At 45.3% G+C, this 16,510-nt stretch overlaps 1 protein-coding gene across 1 annotated transcript in view; it reads left to right on the forward strand.

Annotated features, from left to right (window-relative positions):
* Window positions 1–243: 243 nt before the first annotated feature.
* Window positions 244–16,510, forward strand: part of Ndel1 (nudE neurodevelopment protein 1 like 1) — a 49,556-nt gene continuing 33,289 nt past the window's right edge. The window contains exon 1 of the mRNA XM_052196909.1: window positions 244–336. The gene's annotated coding sequence lies outside the window, so the exon portion shown is untranslated. The remainder of the gene's footprint in view (window positions 337–16,510) is intronic.

Here is a 16,510-nt window from a genome sequence, read left to right on the forward strand (position 1 = left end):
CCGAGGCAGAGGTGAGACGGGTGAGGGGACCAGCAGCAGCAGCTCACGCGCTGACAGCAGAGGTGGAGACCTCGGAGAAGCTATGACTGGCATTTCTTCTTCCTTTCCGCGAGCTCCCAGCTCTTGCTCAACTCCAGCTGAGTAACCTGGCTGGGTTGCCTCACTTCTTGACAGCAGGCCACAGTCTTGCTGGCTCAAACCCACTTCCTGTCCCCAGTTTCTTTTGTCAGACATGATTGAGTCTCTGTCTTCCTGTTGACCTCTGCTTTGTCCCAGCTGGCCCCGGTGGTCCCCACGTGCTGCTGTGAACCAGATCAGCTGAGGACCCAGGACCAGGTGCCTTGTGACTTTGGGGAATTGGAGTGAGGGGAAAGGATGGGTGGGGGCCTGGGCCTAGCCTGAGAGACACCAGAGTGGAGGCTTCCGGTGTCTGAGGACCCTTTCTGCCCATATGGTGGCCACTTGGGACAAATGTCATTATGTCCCTGTGATAGGTGACACTATGGCATTTGCTATGGTGCTTTTTTCTGATAACACAGTATCTTCCCTCATCTGGATTCTGATCACCTTGATTTGGTTTTTATTTCCTGGCTGCCTGCTAGTATTTCTTAGAGGGGCGGGGAGCTCTTTGGGTTCAGACAAGTTTATCTGGGACTGATGAAGAGACAATCAGGGTGAGGCAATGATGTCATGTCGGACTGAACAAGTGAGGGGCTTGTTTTGAAGTCTTGGCTGCTTCTAAATCACTCAACTCCTGATGGACCAGCAGCTTCCCTCACTCTGTCTTCTTGTCTACCGATGGTGAAGTATTTTTATTTTATTTGAACTCATGTAGAGCTTGTAGGGTAATGGTTGTGTTTCCTAGACTGTAAGGAGCCTGTACTTCTTAAGGCTTGGGACTCTCTTTATTTTATTTTCTATAGGGAACTAGACATACTTTTTCATGATATTATCTTTTTTTTCTTTTTTTTTCTTTCTTTCTTTTTTTTTTTTGGATTTGGTTTTTTGGAGACAGGGTTTCTCTGTATAGCCCTGGCTGTCCTGGAACTCACTTTGTAGACCAGGCTGGCCTCGAACTCAGAAATCCGCCTGCCTCTGCCTCCCAGAGTGCTGGGATTACAGGCGTGCGCCACCACAGCCCGGCCTCATGATATTATCTTATTTGATGAAATACAAGCTATATGTGCAGAGACACTGAAAATCTTTGCATAAGTATATGCCCGAATATGAGCATTTTGACCTACAAACTTAGACATTTTATCTATTTTTATGTGTATGTCTGTGGGCACAACCATGGGTTCCCTTAGAGACCAGACACTTGAATCCCCAGGAACTGGAGTAAAAAGATAGTTGTGAGCCTCCATGTGGGTGCTGGGAAGCAAACCCAGTCCTCTGTAGGAACAGAAGTTCTTTGAACCATTGAGCCATCTCTCCAGCCCTGCAATCCCTTTTGAGCCAGGGTCTCACATCTGTAAGTCTTGGCTGGTATAGAATTTGGCATGCAGACCGGCTTGGCCTTGGGTCTGTGTGGATTTTCCTGCCGCTGCCTTCTGGGTGCTAGGGTCACAGGTGTGTACAGCCTCACCTGCATCCAACAACCTCACCTGGCCTCAACATACTCATCCTTTTTGAGACAGACTCAGATGTTGACCTTGAACCCCTACCTCTCCTGTGTACTCCCACCCAGTGTGAGCATCACACCCAGCTGACATACACACTTTTTTTTTCCAGACAGGGTCTCTTCTTTGTAGCCCTGGCTGACCTGGAACTCGCTCTGTAGACGAGGCTGGCCTCGAACTCAGAAATCCGCCTGCCTCTGCCTTCCAAGTGCTGGGATTAAAGGCATGCGCCACCACTGCCCAGCCATACACACTTTCAATAAATTTTTTAATGTTGAATTCTCTTTACTGTCCTGTACTTCTTTGCATTTAATGACTTCCAAGTCATTGTATATTGATTCACAAATATCCACCCGGTCCTTCTGGACTGCTGCACCGTATCCCATATGTGGATACGCCATGGCTTTTCAAGTAGACTCTGATGAGTGGGTAGTGATAGGCTTTCAGTGTGAGATTATAAAAGTAAGCTGCCTTGCAGAAAACACCATTAAACATACAATCTTCATATACCAGTTCTGGAATTTCCTTAGAATGAATTCTTAGGAGATAGATTGTTAGGTGGAAAAAATATTATATTGTAACATACACACACACACACACACACATTTATAGTCTTCTTGGTTTGTTCAGATTTCTTTAAGAAAGGTTATATTGGGGCTGGAGAGATGGCGCAGTGGTGAAGAACTTACTGCTCTTTTAGAGGACAGGGCTTAGCTCTGAGCTCTTACATGGAGGTTAAATATCACATATCTACAGCTCCATTTCTAGGGAATACAAAGTCCTCTTCTGGCTCCAGTGGGCACCAGGCATAGTGCACAGTGGTGCACAGACATACATGGGGGCAAAGCTTCCATACACATAAAAAATAAAAAGTCATACTATTTAATTTAAATTTAATATTATTTTTCCATTAAAAGCAGCACAAAGCTGACAATGAAAGATAACGCCTCCTTGTTCTTTTCCCCCTTTCAACTTTTCTTTACCAGAGACAATAGTTGAAATTATTTTCTTTGTATTCTGAATAAAGTGTCTATGTGGCCAGACAGTGGTGGCTCACGCCTTTAATCCCAGCACTTGGGAGGCAGAGGCAGGTGGATTTCTGAGTTTGAGGCCAACCTGGTCTACAGAGTGAGTTCCAGGACAGCCAGTGCTACACAGAGAAACCCTGTCTCAAAAACCAAAAACAACCAAAAAACAAGTGACAATGTGACCTATATGGTTTGATCACTCTGTCCTTCCCTCCCTCTCTCCCTTTACCCTCCCTCCCCTCCCCCTTCTCCCTCCCTCTCTCCCTCTCTCTCCCTTCCTTCCTCTATCCTCCCTCCCTCCTCCCTTCCCTTCCTTTCTTCCTTAGAGAGAGCTTTACTGTGTAGTCCTGGTTTGTGTGGAACTTGCTGTGTAGACCAGGTTGGCCTCAAACTCACAGAGCTGCCCCCTGTCTCTGTGCTGGGATTAAAGGCATGTGCCACCATGCCTGGCCTATATAGGTATATTTTAGTGTTTTGTTAATACAAGGGAAAGCTACAGTACTCATCTGTCAGCTACCCACATTACTGTTCCCACCTTCCTGATAGGATGACTTAATTGTTTGTGTTGGTGTGCAGCATGCTGCGACTGGCACTGGTGTTCTCTGAACTGTGCAGAGGGTGAACAGGTTGATAATGGTGGTAGTGTTCTTTTTCTTTCTTTTTTTTTTTTGCTCCTGGAGATGACAGTTGCCTCATGGTCTGTGTGTGTGTGTGTGTGTGTGTGTGTGTGTGTGTATGTGTATGTGTGTGTATGCCTGGGGTTTCTGGCTATTGGGTCTGTGCGAAGGGTGTTCAGATCTGGTTGAGGCTGTGTGGTTGGAAGACCCATTGAAGAATTCTTGGTCTTGCTGCTTGGAGGACGTTGACAGTGTCCTGGGAGGCTTCCCAGGGCAGAGGGTTACACACCCTGGACTTGGAGGAGTCCTTTCTCCTCAGACCCCCTTTTTCTTTATGGTGATGCGACTTAGCTGCTTCTTCTGGTTCTTCTCGCCTTCTCCTGCTGGGGTGGGGGTGAGGCAATGCTGTGGTTTGCCTACTCCTTGGACTGTGCCGTCTGTGTCTGAATGCTCTGTGGACATAACACCTTCAACACACCGTCTTTTCTTTAGCCCATTCCACACGGTTGCTGAAGCAGCTAGAACCTCTACCTCCAGAGCCTTTCCGGGAGTTCCGAGGCACAGCACGCTTGCTTGGGCTAGCATGTGGCTCTCAGCTTCCTCTGACTGCTGCATGGCTACCAATCTTGCACAAGCTTTCAGGCTGGTGAGAGTATGTGTGTGTGTGTGTGTGTGTACGTCTCTTTTTGCTTTTGTTTGTCTGTTTATGAGATAAGCTTTCTCAGCAACCCTGGCTATCTGCCCTGGAACTCTCTATGTAGACCAGGTTAGCCTTGAGCTCACAGAGCTCTGCCTGCCTCTGCCTCTCAAATGCTGGGACTACAGGTGTGGGCTACGACTGTGTGGACATCTCTCGGCCAGTGCTCTGCTTTGGTGTGCTGTGTTCTTTGTAAGACATGTTTTGTCAGGAAGAAGTGATGGTGTGTGCACTCATCCTGGGATGGTAACCACAGTGTTTACAGCATGTTTTCACTTGGATTTGAGTTGGAGGGGACAATCTTTTCTTACAATGGGTGTCATTATGTGTTTTTAAAATTTGGGACTCTGATAAAAAAAAGTGAACTATAATTCCTATTTTAATTCAAGATTGATTGATTAAAGATTGTGCTAGTGAAGGAACCAGAGTCTTTTTTTGTTTGTTTGTTTGTTTGTTTGTTTTTTGAGACAGGGTCTTACTATATAGCCCTAACTGCCGTGGCATTTGTTATGTAGACCATGCTGGCCATGAGCTTTTAGAGGTTTTTCTGTTCTGTCTCTTGAGAGCTGGGATTAAAGGATTAAAGGTGTTTGCTATCAGGTCCAGCAAAGCCCAGAGCCTTGCTCGTGCTAGCCCAACAGCATACCAATAAGCTATAGCCCAGGCCTGCCTTACTCATCTGTTTTATGAGACAGGGTCTCTCTTCGTATTGAGGCTTGGCTGGAACTGGCTCTGTTGTACAGGCTGGCCTTGAGCTTACAGAATCCTCTCATCTCAGCCTCCCAAGAGCTCAGATTCCAAAGGTGAGGTGGCAGCCCGGTAGCATTTATTTTGATGCTGGAGACTGAATGCAGGGCTTCATGGGTGCGAGCATCCTACCAGTGAGCTAGAGTCCTGCCCCTGCTGACTCACTCTTTATAACTTAAGCCATAAGCATAATGATAGAAATAGCAATTATACTTCATACAACATTTAAATAGTTATTAATGGCATAGTGGAGGACCTTGTTAGGTCTTTATTGACCTTTTGTATTTCTTTTATGATCACCTATTTATACCCAGCAGGTTAGGATAATTGTTAAATTGCACAGCCAGCTCGTAAAGAGCCTGTGATTGACCTATTTTTCTCTCTTTCTTCCTCCCTCCCTCCCTTCCTTCCCCCTCCCCTTTCTTCCTCCTCCTCCCTCTCTGATGGGTTTCATTACGAAGCCCTAGTTATCTTGAAATTAGCGATGCAGACAGGCTCAAACTCAGAGACTCTGACTCCTGAGTGGACCACATAACTTCCTTCCTTCCTTCCTTCCTTCCTTCCTTCCTTCCTTCCTTCCTTTTCTTTTTTGAGGGCTTGAGGGGAGTGGACAGGGCTTCTTAGGACAGGTAGAGTCCTAGAACTCACTCCATAGACTAGGCTGACCTCTAACTAACTTAGAGATCTGCCTGCCTCTGCTTCCTGAATGTTGGAATTAAAGGTGTGCCCCACCACTGCTCCCCTCCCTTCTCTCTTTCTTTCTTGGAATTGCACCTACAACCTCCCAAATGCTAGGCAAGGTCTCTAGCACTTAGCTATATTCCCACCCATTTCTTGTATGTTCAGAACTCAGGGACCAGGGAGGCTTCAGAAACCAGCAATCAGTCTTAAGTATTTGTTTATTTTTCGTCCCTCAGATTATGAAAGTATATGGGCTCACTGTTGAAAACGGAAAGCATAGCAGACACACAGAAGAAAGAACAGCTTACACTGAGCTCCTCACCATTCACACCCCCCCTCCCAGCATTTTCTTTTTCTTTTTCTTTTTTTGTTTTTTTGAGACAGGGTTTCTCTGTATAGCCTTGGCTGTCCTGGAACTCACTTTGTAGACCAGGCTGGCCTCGAACTCAGAAATTCACCTGCCTCTGCCTCTGGCTCCCAAGTGCTGGGATTAAAGGAGTGTGCCACCACTGCCCGGCTAGCATTTTCTTTCCATAGGTTTATATTGATACAAACAGAAGTGGAGGCATTCTCTTGATAAATCTATCATCACTCACAGTTTGTAGCATAATTTCTAGTGATTGTACAGTCCCAATTTATGTAAATATGACCACTAGTATACCTGATTCCATATTGATGGATACTTACCCCCTTTTTAAAAAAGATTTATTTTTTCTTGTTAATCGTGTCTATGCGTGTGTCTGAGTGTGAGTGTGCCAGTGTCTGTAGGGGCCAGAAGAAGGCACTGGATCCCTGGAGCTAGAGTTAGTGGCAGCTGTGAGCCCCTAATGTGGGTGCTGGGAGGGTTCTCTGCAAGGGCAGTATGTGCTCTTACCCAATGAGCCTCCTCTTCAGCTCTATATTTTATTTTTAATCATGTGTATATGTATGCCTCTATGAGGATTGGTGCCCTTGGAATCCAGCAGAGAGGGTTAGATCAGCTGGAGCTCCCATGAGATCCAGCAGAGGGTTAGATCAGCTGGAGCTCCCATGGGATCCAGCAGAGGGTTAGATCAGCTGCAGCTGGAGCAGTGATCTGCTTGACTTGGGTGCGGGGAACTGAGTTCGGGTCCTCCGCGAAAGTGCTGTCCTGCTCTCCCAGCTGCTGATCCATCCTCCCACCCCAAGACTCTCCGTCTCTAAGATTTCCATTAACAAGTCTTTCCTCATGACCTCACCTAATCATGTTTCCATTAAGCAACTGCTTAGTCTGGTTTTTGGAGGTAAACTTCAATCCTTTTTCTGTTAAACTATTACTAATTGCAGGGCCTGGAGAGATGGCTTAGCAGTTAAGAGCACTTGTTGCTCTGGTAAAGACCTGAGTTCGATTCCCACCACTTACATGATGGCTCACAGACACCTGTATTTCCAGTTTTCCGGGATCCGATGCCATTTTCTTACCTCCTCAGGCACAGAGCACACATGTGTACATACATACATACATGCAGGCAAAATCCTCATTCATGGAGTGAATAAATCTAAAAAAGTTATTTTAAGACAATTATTATTTAATTCCAAATTACTGGATGTAGATTCATGGAGTTTTTTTAGTGCTTCCATGTTCTTTCCTGTGCCAGAGGGAAGCCTAGAGAAGTGTCACCCGGGGCTCCTTTGCTACCCTGCAGCTTCCTGTTTGCATGGAACTGATAAAGGGCAAAGGCACCAGGGAACGAGATGTGTACAGAGAAGGAAGTGCCCGAGTAGGCGGCTGAAGGAAGCATAGCATCGGCCACGTGCAGAGGTGGTGCTTTTAATCCCAGTACTTGGGAAGCAGAATTAGGAAGATCTGAGTTGGAGGCCAGCCTGGTCTAAATAATGAGTTCTAGGCTAGTTAGGGCTACATAAACTCTCAGTGATACAAACTGAGCCAAACTAAACCAAACCAAACAATCAACTTAAACCACTCCACCAAAAACCAACCCAACCGAACCCAACCAACCAACCACCCACCACCACCACACCAACAACAACGAAAGGAAAGGAAAGGAGAGAAAGGAAAGGAAAGGAGTCATGACTCCAAAGGAAGGGAGTCTGAAGAAATGACTGCTCTGAGGTTGGTTTGAATTCTGTCCCTGAGTCTGCTAACTTTATGTCATTGGGCAGGTTGGTCAATGTCTCATTGTTGTCATTTGTCTGATGATGCCCACGTCTCCTTGTATTTCTGAAGTTCTCTGAACATCAACTTTGTCTTAGTAACCTCTTCTGACAGTCCTCCGATCTGTAAAGTGGGGCACTATAATTGGACCTTCCACGGGGTTGGTGTGAACTGATGTCAGAAGCAGTTACTTCAGGGTCTGATCAATAGCGAGCATCCAATACCTGATAGTTATTTTTATTTTATGCTGAGTGTTATGTAAGATGAGGATAATTATGTCATCCCACACTGTGTATAGAAAGAACGCTGTCTTCTCAACTCTGGTTTCGAAGTTCAAGTTGCAGCTGGGAAAGATGCCAAGGGGCATAGTACAAAGTCACCGCTGGCCACTGTCCTTCCTTTTCAGCTTAGTCTTCCCTGGGATCTGGCTGCTGTCCAGATGTGGGTCAAGTAAACAGGCTACTGTTGAACACAGATAAGTCAGATCTCCAGATATAGGTCGGCAGGGGAAACAATAGGAAACCCCACTCCTGGAATAGAAAACAAAGCTCTGGGTACCCATGAGTGTAACAGAGGGAAGTAAGTCGGGGCTTATCTGAGTCACAGATGCCTGCGATGCTCATCAGAAGAGCTGATGTACTTTTATGTTGTGATGAGTGTGTACCAGGACAGGAGAGACAAGCTGTGGGGGTGGCTGAGGTTTTGGTGGTGTGGATTCTCGGACATACTAATTTTTTCTGTAAAACAAGGAAGCTGGATTCTATTTATGGTCCCTGAAGGATGATCTCTGTGCTACTGGTGGCATGGGAAGTGATTTAGATGGTGCAGAGGTGAGCACTGGAAATCCTGATAGTTGCATCTTTCTTTTCTTGGATCAAGGGGATATGATTGTTGTCAGCTCCTTGACTTCATTGATGTGCCAGGATGAGGCAAAGGTGGGATTTAAGATCATTTTTAGACAAGTGAGTCAATTTAAAGATATGCAGAAATGGCAAAGATTGTATGGGGTATAATTGAATGGCAGATGTAGGAGGCAGAATAATAACTCCTCAAGGACGTCAACGCTCCAGTCCTTGGATCTGTATGTTATTGTGTGCATCAAAAGGGACTTGGCATATATGATTAAGGATTTTGAGATGGAAAGTTTATATTATATTAGATATGTAGACCCAGCATAGTCCAAGAAGGGATGAAGGGGGTCCATTATCAGCCATGATGGAAACAGCCTGTGAGGTGATGCGCCCAAGCCTTCCCAGTGGCCTCTAGAGACCAGGGGAGCCAAGGATCTGATTCTCCCCCTGCAACCTCAGAAGAGCCAATACCTTGATTTTATAGCTTCATAAGCCTCGTTTGGAATCTCTGATTTCCAGAAGTAAAAGAAAATAAGTATGTGTGATTTGAAGCCACCCCGTTTGAGGTCATCGGCTACCATAGCCACAGGAAATGAATATACTGAGTGTTAGAGAAAGACACAGTCTGCAAGTTCAGCATTTCCCTAGGGCAGAAGAATAGACATTGGCCACTCAACTCATCCCATCTAGGAGGAGGCTGGCCCAGTCATCATGTCTGGCAGGGTCTCGTCAAAAGTAGGGAGGGCCCTCATTCCTACGGGGAGAATGCTTGGATGGGTGACAAAGTGGGTCTTGACTCATGGACACTGTCCACAGCTGTCACTCAGTTCAGCCTGCGCAGTTTATAGATAGAGACATCGAGACCCAGAAATGGGAAGTAACCCAGCAAAGTCACCAGCAATGGGGCTGGTTAGGCCAGGGAAAGAAAATGGTCTGTTTCCCAGGCAAAGGTAAGGAGTTAACTCTGCAGAGGCATGCCTGGGTTCCCACGGGAGGGTGGGAGCCCTGGTGAGGGGTGGGGCCTAAGTCTGGGGGTGGCTCTTGCCATCTTTTGGCCACCACTGTGTGTCTGGGCCTCTGGTTCTCATGCCCCTCCCTCTTCTATCTTTGAATCAGAGTTTTAATAGCCATGCTGTAAACATGTGATCTTCAGAAAATAGTTGAAACAGTAGTGTCCCAGGCAAGGCCCCCCTGCTCTCCAATCACCCCTGCCTGAGTCCGGAGTGCTGCTGCGAGTCTCCCCTCTTCCTCGCCTGTTTCCCTCTGCAGATGCTTATTTTCTTTTTATAGAAAGGACATTCTTTTGCGGTGAACATGAAACCTGGGATGCTTCATATCTGCAGCTCAGCGTGGGGAATCAAAGTTGGCTTCTGTGCTAGGAACACTCCTGCATAAAGCCAGATTCCTAGTTTTGAGCTGAAACTGTTCTCCACATAATGCTTTTAATCCCAGTAATTGGGAGGTAGAGGTAGGCAGAGGTAGAGGAATTCTCTTTGAGCAGGCTAGCCTGGTCTACATAGTGCGACCCTATGTAAAAAAGAAAAACAGAACAAAAAGATTGTAGGGTGGAAATTTTACATCTTTAGAATGAGCATATGTATGCATATGAGATACGTTACACACACCATGGCAGTGAGAGTGGGAATTCTTATGAACTGAGCAGAACTGGGAAACTTCCCAGTGAAACTGGGACTGTCGAAGCTGTTGTGTTTTATAAAAAGATAGAGAAGGCGGTGTATGTTTGGTGGAGGCTTGGTATGGTGTGGGAAGGCAGTGCCTTTGTGGGCCATGCTGAGGCATCCCTGCCCCATGAGGTACCAGCCACAAGAGTTTAGAGTTTATTCAGGGCATGGGGAGGAGAGTTGAGAGAAAGGCAGAGAGCGAGAGGGAGAGGGAGAGAGAAGCAAGAAGGAGTAGAGGCTGACTGTGAACATGTGGGGGGAGAGGGGAAGAGAGTAAGGAGCAGGAGCAAGGGGAGAAGAGAGGGAGGGGCGAGCAGCCTCTCATTATAGAGGGTCAGGCGCATAGCTGTGGGGTGGAGCCTAGACTAAATGCCCAGGTCACTTTGTGCCTGCTGTAGTCATCAGGCTCAAAGGGTGCCGTTTGTTTTTTGTTTTGAGACAGAGACTTGTTTTGCAGCCCAGGCTAACCTCGGACGATTACAAGTGTATACAAGTGCGATTACAAGTGTGTGCCAACAACACCTGGCTCATTGAAGACCACATTAAAAAAAAAAGAGCCCTAAATCCATTTGTTTAGGAAACTGCAAAGAATGTAGAGGAAATTCGTATACTTTTAAGTTTAGATGCAGTATTGCTTTATGCCAATGAAAACATTACTCGCTTAATATATATTTGTCAAAGTGCAGAAAGAAAGGAAGGGGGGTGGGTGTGAGAGCGAGTGAGCAGGAAGGAGTGAGGGAGTGAGCTGTACTCGTGTTCTGAGTGAGCACTCAGGACGTTTGACATTTGATGTCTGTGTTTCTTATGTTCAGTGTGTGTTTTTTTAGGTTAAAATGGAATCCTATGTGTATTATTAACTGCTTTCTTTGTTTAACTGAATATTGGGGCCATTTTCATTGTTCTGTAACATTCTTGCGTTATTAACACATTATTCAGCATGGCTATCACACGATTCCACTTTTTCAATGCTTCTTTCTCTCCTTTTCTTCAGTGTATGTCCGTGTACTACATGCATGTGGTACTCACGGAGGTGGGGGGGTATGGGGTCTCCCGGAACTGGGGTTACAGATGGTTGTGAGTCGGCCAGTGGGTGTTAAGGAACTGAACCTGGGTCCTCTTACAAGAGCACCCAGGGCTCTTAAATTCTGAGCCATTTCTTCAGCCCCTGTCAACTGTTTCTTGTTGTTTTATTAGTGCTCTAAATTAGAAAAAGATTTTCTCTAGTAAAAGAAAAGGGAGCAGGATAGAGAAGCAGAGGGGAGCTGGCAGTGAGCTGGGTTTTGAAAATGTCCCCTGAGGACTTTCTATTCATTCCATAAACATTCACAGCTTCCTGACACCAGGTATTGGGACTAGAGGCCAAAGTCATGGCTGTTGCCCCAAATATCACCTTTATTAAATGCAAAGCCCTGAAAAACTGATCTTTTCATTGGTACATGTCATGGCCTGACATACTGATGTGATTTTGGCACTTCCTGTTTCCCTTCTTCTTTCTTCCATATTTTCATTGTTAGAAAACATGCAAGGGGCTTGGGGTGGGGCTGGAGAGATTGCTCAGAGGCTAAGAGCACTGGCTGCTCTTCCAGAGGTCCTGACTTCAATTCCGAGGACTGCAACCACACTGCAGCATACAACTGTCTGTATAACTCTAGTTCCAGAGGATAGAACACCCTCACACAGACACACATGCGGATAAGAAGTCAATGCATGTAAAATAAAAATAAAGTAAAAGAAAACTTAGAGGAACGGAACATTGTGACAGATGCTTGGAACCTCACCACTTAGAAAACTTAGAAACTGAGAGTACAAGGCCAGCTTGGGTTCCTAGAGATGACTTGTTTCAGAAACCCAAACCGGCTGGGTGGTGGTGACACATGCTTATAAACCCAGCATTTGTGAGGCAGAGGAAGGCAGATCTCTGTGTGTTCGAGATCAGCCTGGTCAAGTTCTAGAATATCTAGGGCTATATAGAGAAACCCCGACTCTGAAAAACAAAGACAAAACCAACCAACCAACCAACCAACCAACCACAAACCCAAACCCAACACATGAAAATAAAACCCAGAAAACTTCCAGGAAGGGTTTCTTCACTTCTTTTGTTAGTTGCTTCTCCCTGGGGCTAAGGACAGTGCTAGTCAGTCAATAAATATTTGTCCAATGGCTGAATACATAATCTCTGGGTGCCAGTGACTGACTCACAGCTTTCCCAGTAGTGGGAATTAGGCTGAGATCTTATGATACAATCAGCTCAGGCTGGTCAGAGACATTCCATTTCTTTTCATCTCTGTCACTGCAGTCTGGGTTGAGAGTAGGCAAAGCAGGTGCCCTCCCTCCCTGTGTGTGCAAGGTATGTGATCAGGCACCGTCTTTTCCCTCCAGGGACAGTCACAGTGTTTATTTAAGTAGGATGTCAACAGCGCTTGGCGTTGCCAGGTGTTAACCAAATTAGCAATGAACAGTGTTGGCAATACTTTCTTGGGCAGGAAGCTGCCACTCTAAGGAACAGACTGTGGTTGGAACCAGTGGAGCTTGGGAGATTGGAGGCTCTGCAGCTGGGAAAACCACGGTTTCAGGTTGGGAAGAAGTCCCAAGCCAGGTAGGTCGCTGGGAAAAAATCAGGGTAGACTCCAGATTGATGGGTGGACGGCAGTATATCGAGTTCCACCAGTGGAAGATACACGGCTGCACAGGGATTCTCCTTAGGCTTTAGCTTATCTTCTCAGATAAGGAAGAGAGCTTGTTCCTGCCAGGGACCAGTCTTCAGGGCAGGCCTGTGAGGGGAAGGTTTGTGCAGTCCCAACCTAAATCTTTCTCACCTTCAAGAGCCACCATTCAGCAAGTGACACTTGTAGACTTAAAACACCTCTTGGCAGAGTGCAAGGGCCAGGAGCTGGTGCCACACTCCTTCACCAGACACAGTGGGAAGGGAAACAGCAAAGAGGCTGGGAACCTAAAACAACGGGTACTGACAGCAGCAGCCTGTAGCCTCAGCTGCTTGGGAAGCTGAAGCAGGGGGATCATTTGAGCTCAGATTTTTAAAAAAAAGTTTTATTTTTAGACTTATTCATTTTATTTCATGACATGGGTGCTTTGTCTGCATGTATATTTGCTCACTGTGTGTGTGTGCCTGGTATCCTCAGAAGTCAGAAGAAGGCATCAGATCTCCTGTAACTGGAATCACAGGTGACTGTAAGCTGAGAATGGAACCCAGGTCCTCTCTACAAGAGCAGCAAGTTTTGGCTCTTAACCACTGAGACAACACTCCAGTCTGGAGCTCAGTGTGGCTGGAGAGATGGCTCAGTGATTAAGAGCACCGACTGTTCTTCCAGAGGTCCTAATTTCAATTCCCAGCAACCACATGGTGGCTTATAACCATTTGTAATGGGATCTGATGCCCTCTTCTGGTGTGTCTGAAGACAGCGACAGTATACTTAAATACATAAAATAAATAAATCTTTAAAAGAAAAAAAAAACCACCACCAAACAAACACACCTCATAGGAAATTCATCATCTCAAACTCCTGCCTTCCTATTGGCTCACAGTTAGCTGTAGTTCAAAGGCAGAAGCTGTGATGGGAGAGCAGCTTTGAGTAGTTTGTGGATATTGCCAGCTCAAGAAAGTACTGAGGGTGCAATGATGACAAGGAATGGGCCTCTCCTTCCAGGAAATACCTCAGGCATACTGTGTGTGGCTTCCCCCCACCCCTGTCTCTGTCTCTGTCTCTCTTGTCTCTTTCTCTCTCTTGAGGTGGAGGCAGGGGTCTCACTATGGTGTCCAAGTTGTTCTCCAACAGTACTGCTACCTTGTTTTCCCAAGTAGCTGGGACCAGGCATGAGACACCAGGCTTAGAAGTGGGTATTTGGTATTAAACTCAATATATATTTCTTTAACGAAGACATCTGTATATATTACTAATTTGTTTAATTTTACATATCTTTTGTATTCTTTTGCTGAATGGGTACAATGTCATTAAGCATGACAACTTAATGAAAGAAAAAAATCCTATGGACACTATGTCCTGTTTCCAAAAGCAGGGTTTTTTTTTGAGTTGAGGTTTTCAGGCTGGCCTTGAACTCATAGAAATCTTCTTGCCTTATCTTCTTAGGCATGCAAGACAATCACATGCTTGGCTAGAGAGCACTTTCTGCCCCTCTTTGTCAATGACCCTAATTATTTTTCTTTGTCAGCTGTCTTCTCCATTAGAATATAAACTCCATGGCGGGGGTGGGGGTGAGGGTGGGAGGTGAGGGTGGGGGAGGACATATGTGCCTTAGACCAGCAAGCACTAAACTCATAGTATATGATTGACAGGCTTTCTGCTCTGTATAAAGCCATTTCTTATCTCAGACGCTATATTTGTTTGTTTCTGTTTTCTATTTTGCTTTTTGTTGAGACAGAGTCTCTCATGTAGTCTAGGCTGTCTTTGAACTCACTGAGTAGTTGTGCAGCTGAAGATGACCTTACACTTCTGATCTTCCTATTTCTGCTTCCTGAGCTCTGGGATTATAGGCAAACATTACCATACCTCATTTGGACAGTGCTGGTGATAGAGGCCAGGATTAATGCATGCTATGTCAGCCTACCTACTGGGATACAGCTGCAGCTCCAACAATTTATTTTTAACAGTGACTTTTTTTTATTTATTACTTATTTTTTATTACTATTTTTTTTAAACTTTTGAAATGTAATCTCTATGTAGTCCTGGCTGACCTGGAACTTGCTATGTAGATCAGACTGGCTTTGAATCCACAGAGATCCACCTACCTCTGTTTTCTGAATGCAGAGGTTAAAGCCATCAGCAATTTCAGGCCTGTATTACTGTTGTCTTAAATGACAAGAGTATAGGCACTAAAAGATTAGGTTTAAAATTTGAATGAATAAAGGCCTAAGGTATGACCAAACCCCAGAGCCTCTGTAACCTGGCGTCAGTTCATGCAGCCTTTGTACCACTGAAAGTCTCCATTTGTGTTAAGTTCTCAGGATTTACAACATTTTCCAGACAGTGTTGGTAGTCGTGCACTTGGATTTATAACTACCTAGCCATCAATTCTTTCTTTCATTTTCACTGAGGCATATTAAATGAGTGTTTGCTAAGTGCCTGGTACTGTGGGATATTACAGCTAATGTGTCCTTGTCCTAGTTGAACTTAGGTTTTGGGGGAAAGGTTTGGCTACCTCCAGGGCTAAAAGGCAGTGTGTTATTTTTTTATGTTTTTTTAATTGGATATTTTCTTTATTTACATTTCAAATGTTATCCCCTTTCCCAGTTTCCTCCCTTCCAGGAAACCCCCATCCCATCCTCCCTCCCCCTGCTTCTATGAGGGTGTTCCTCCACCCACCCCACTCCTACCTGCCCGTCCTTGATTCCCCTACACTGGGGCATCTATCAAGCTTTCATAGTACCCAGGACCTCTCCTCCCATTGATGCCTGACAAGGCAATTCTCTGCTACATATGCAGCTGAGCCATGTGTTGTACTCCTTGGTTGGTGGCTTAATCCCTGGGAGTTCTGGGTGGTTGATATTGTTGTTCTTCCTATGAGGTTGCAAACCCCTTCAGTTCTGTGTTTTAATTTTTAAAAACTATTTATTACTATTATTTTTAATTCATTTTGAGACAGGGTCTAATGATGTAGTCTTGACTGGCCTGGAACTTACTATATAGACAAGGCTGGCTTCTGCCTTCTGAGAATTGGGAACTGAAGGCATGTACCATGCACCACCATGCCTGGCAATATTTATTTAAAATAATTTGTGTGTGTGTGTGTGTGTGTGGGTACATATGTGGGGAGGTCAGAAGAAGGTGTTGGATCCCATAGAGCTGGAGTTGTTGCAGACAGTTATGTACCATCTGATTTGTTCTTTTTCTTTCTTTTTTTTTTTAAAGACTTACTCATTACAGATGGTTGTGAGCCACCATGTGGTTGCTGGGAATTGAACTCAGATCCTCCAGAAGAGCAGTTAGTGCTCTTAACCACTGAGCCATCTCTGAGAACAGAACTCAGGTCCTCTGGAAGGGCACCCCTATAGTACACATTTATTGATTGTTCATTAATTTATTTAGTTACTGATTTATTATGTGTATGTTGTCATGGTACATATGTTGAGGTCAGAGGACAACTTAAGCAGTTAGTTCTTTTCTTCCACCAAGTAGGACCCATGGATCAAAGTCAGGTGGTCATACATTGTAGGCTAGCAATGTTACTGGCTCAGCCATCTTGTTGGACCCCAAAGGCAGTATTTGTACGTTTCTTTTAACTATGTGGTCCTCTGTGCTTTGAATATCAGGGAAGGCTTCCTGGAGGAGCTCCCCTGTGAATGAGACTAAAGAAGGTAGAAAGAAAGGTGCAGACCTAGCCTCAGTCATAGTCACAGTGCACAGGACACTGACAGTTTATAAGATGGTCCTTGAGAGGAAGAGAACTGTCCTTTGAGGAGTGTTTATCTTAGTATTCT

This window comes from Apodemus sylvaticus, chromosome 10 (assembly GCF_947179515.1).
Source record: "Apodemus sylvaticus chromosome 10, mApoSyl1.1, whole genome shotgun sequence".
NCBI lineage: Eukaryota > Metazoa > Chordata > Mammalia > Rodentia > Muridae > Apodemus > Apodemus sylvaticus.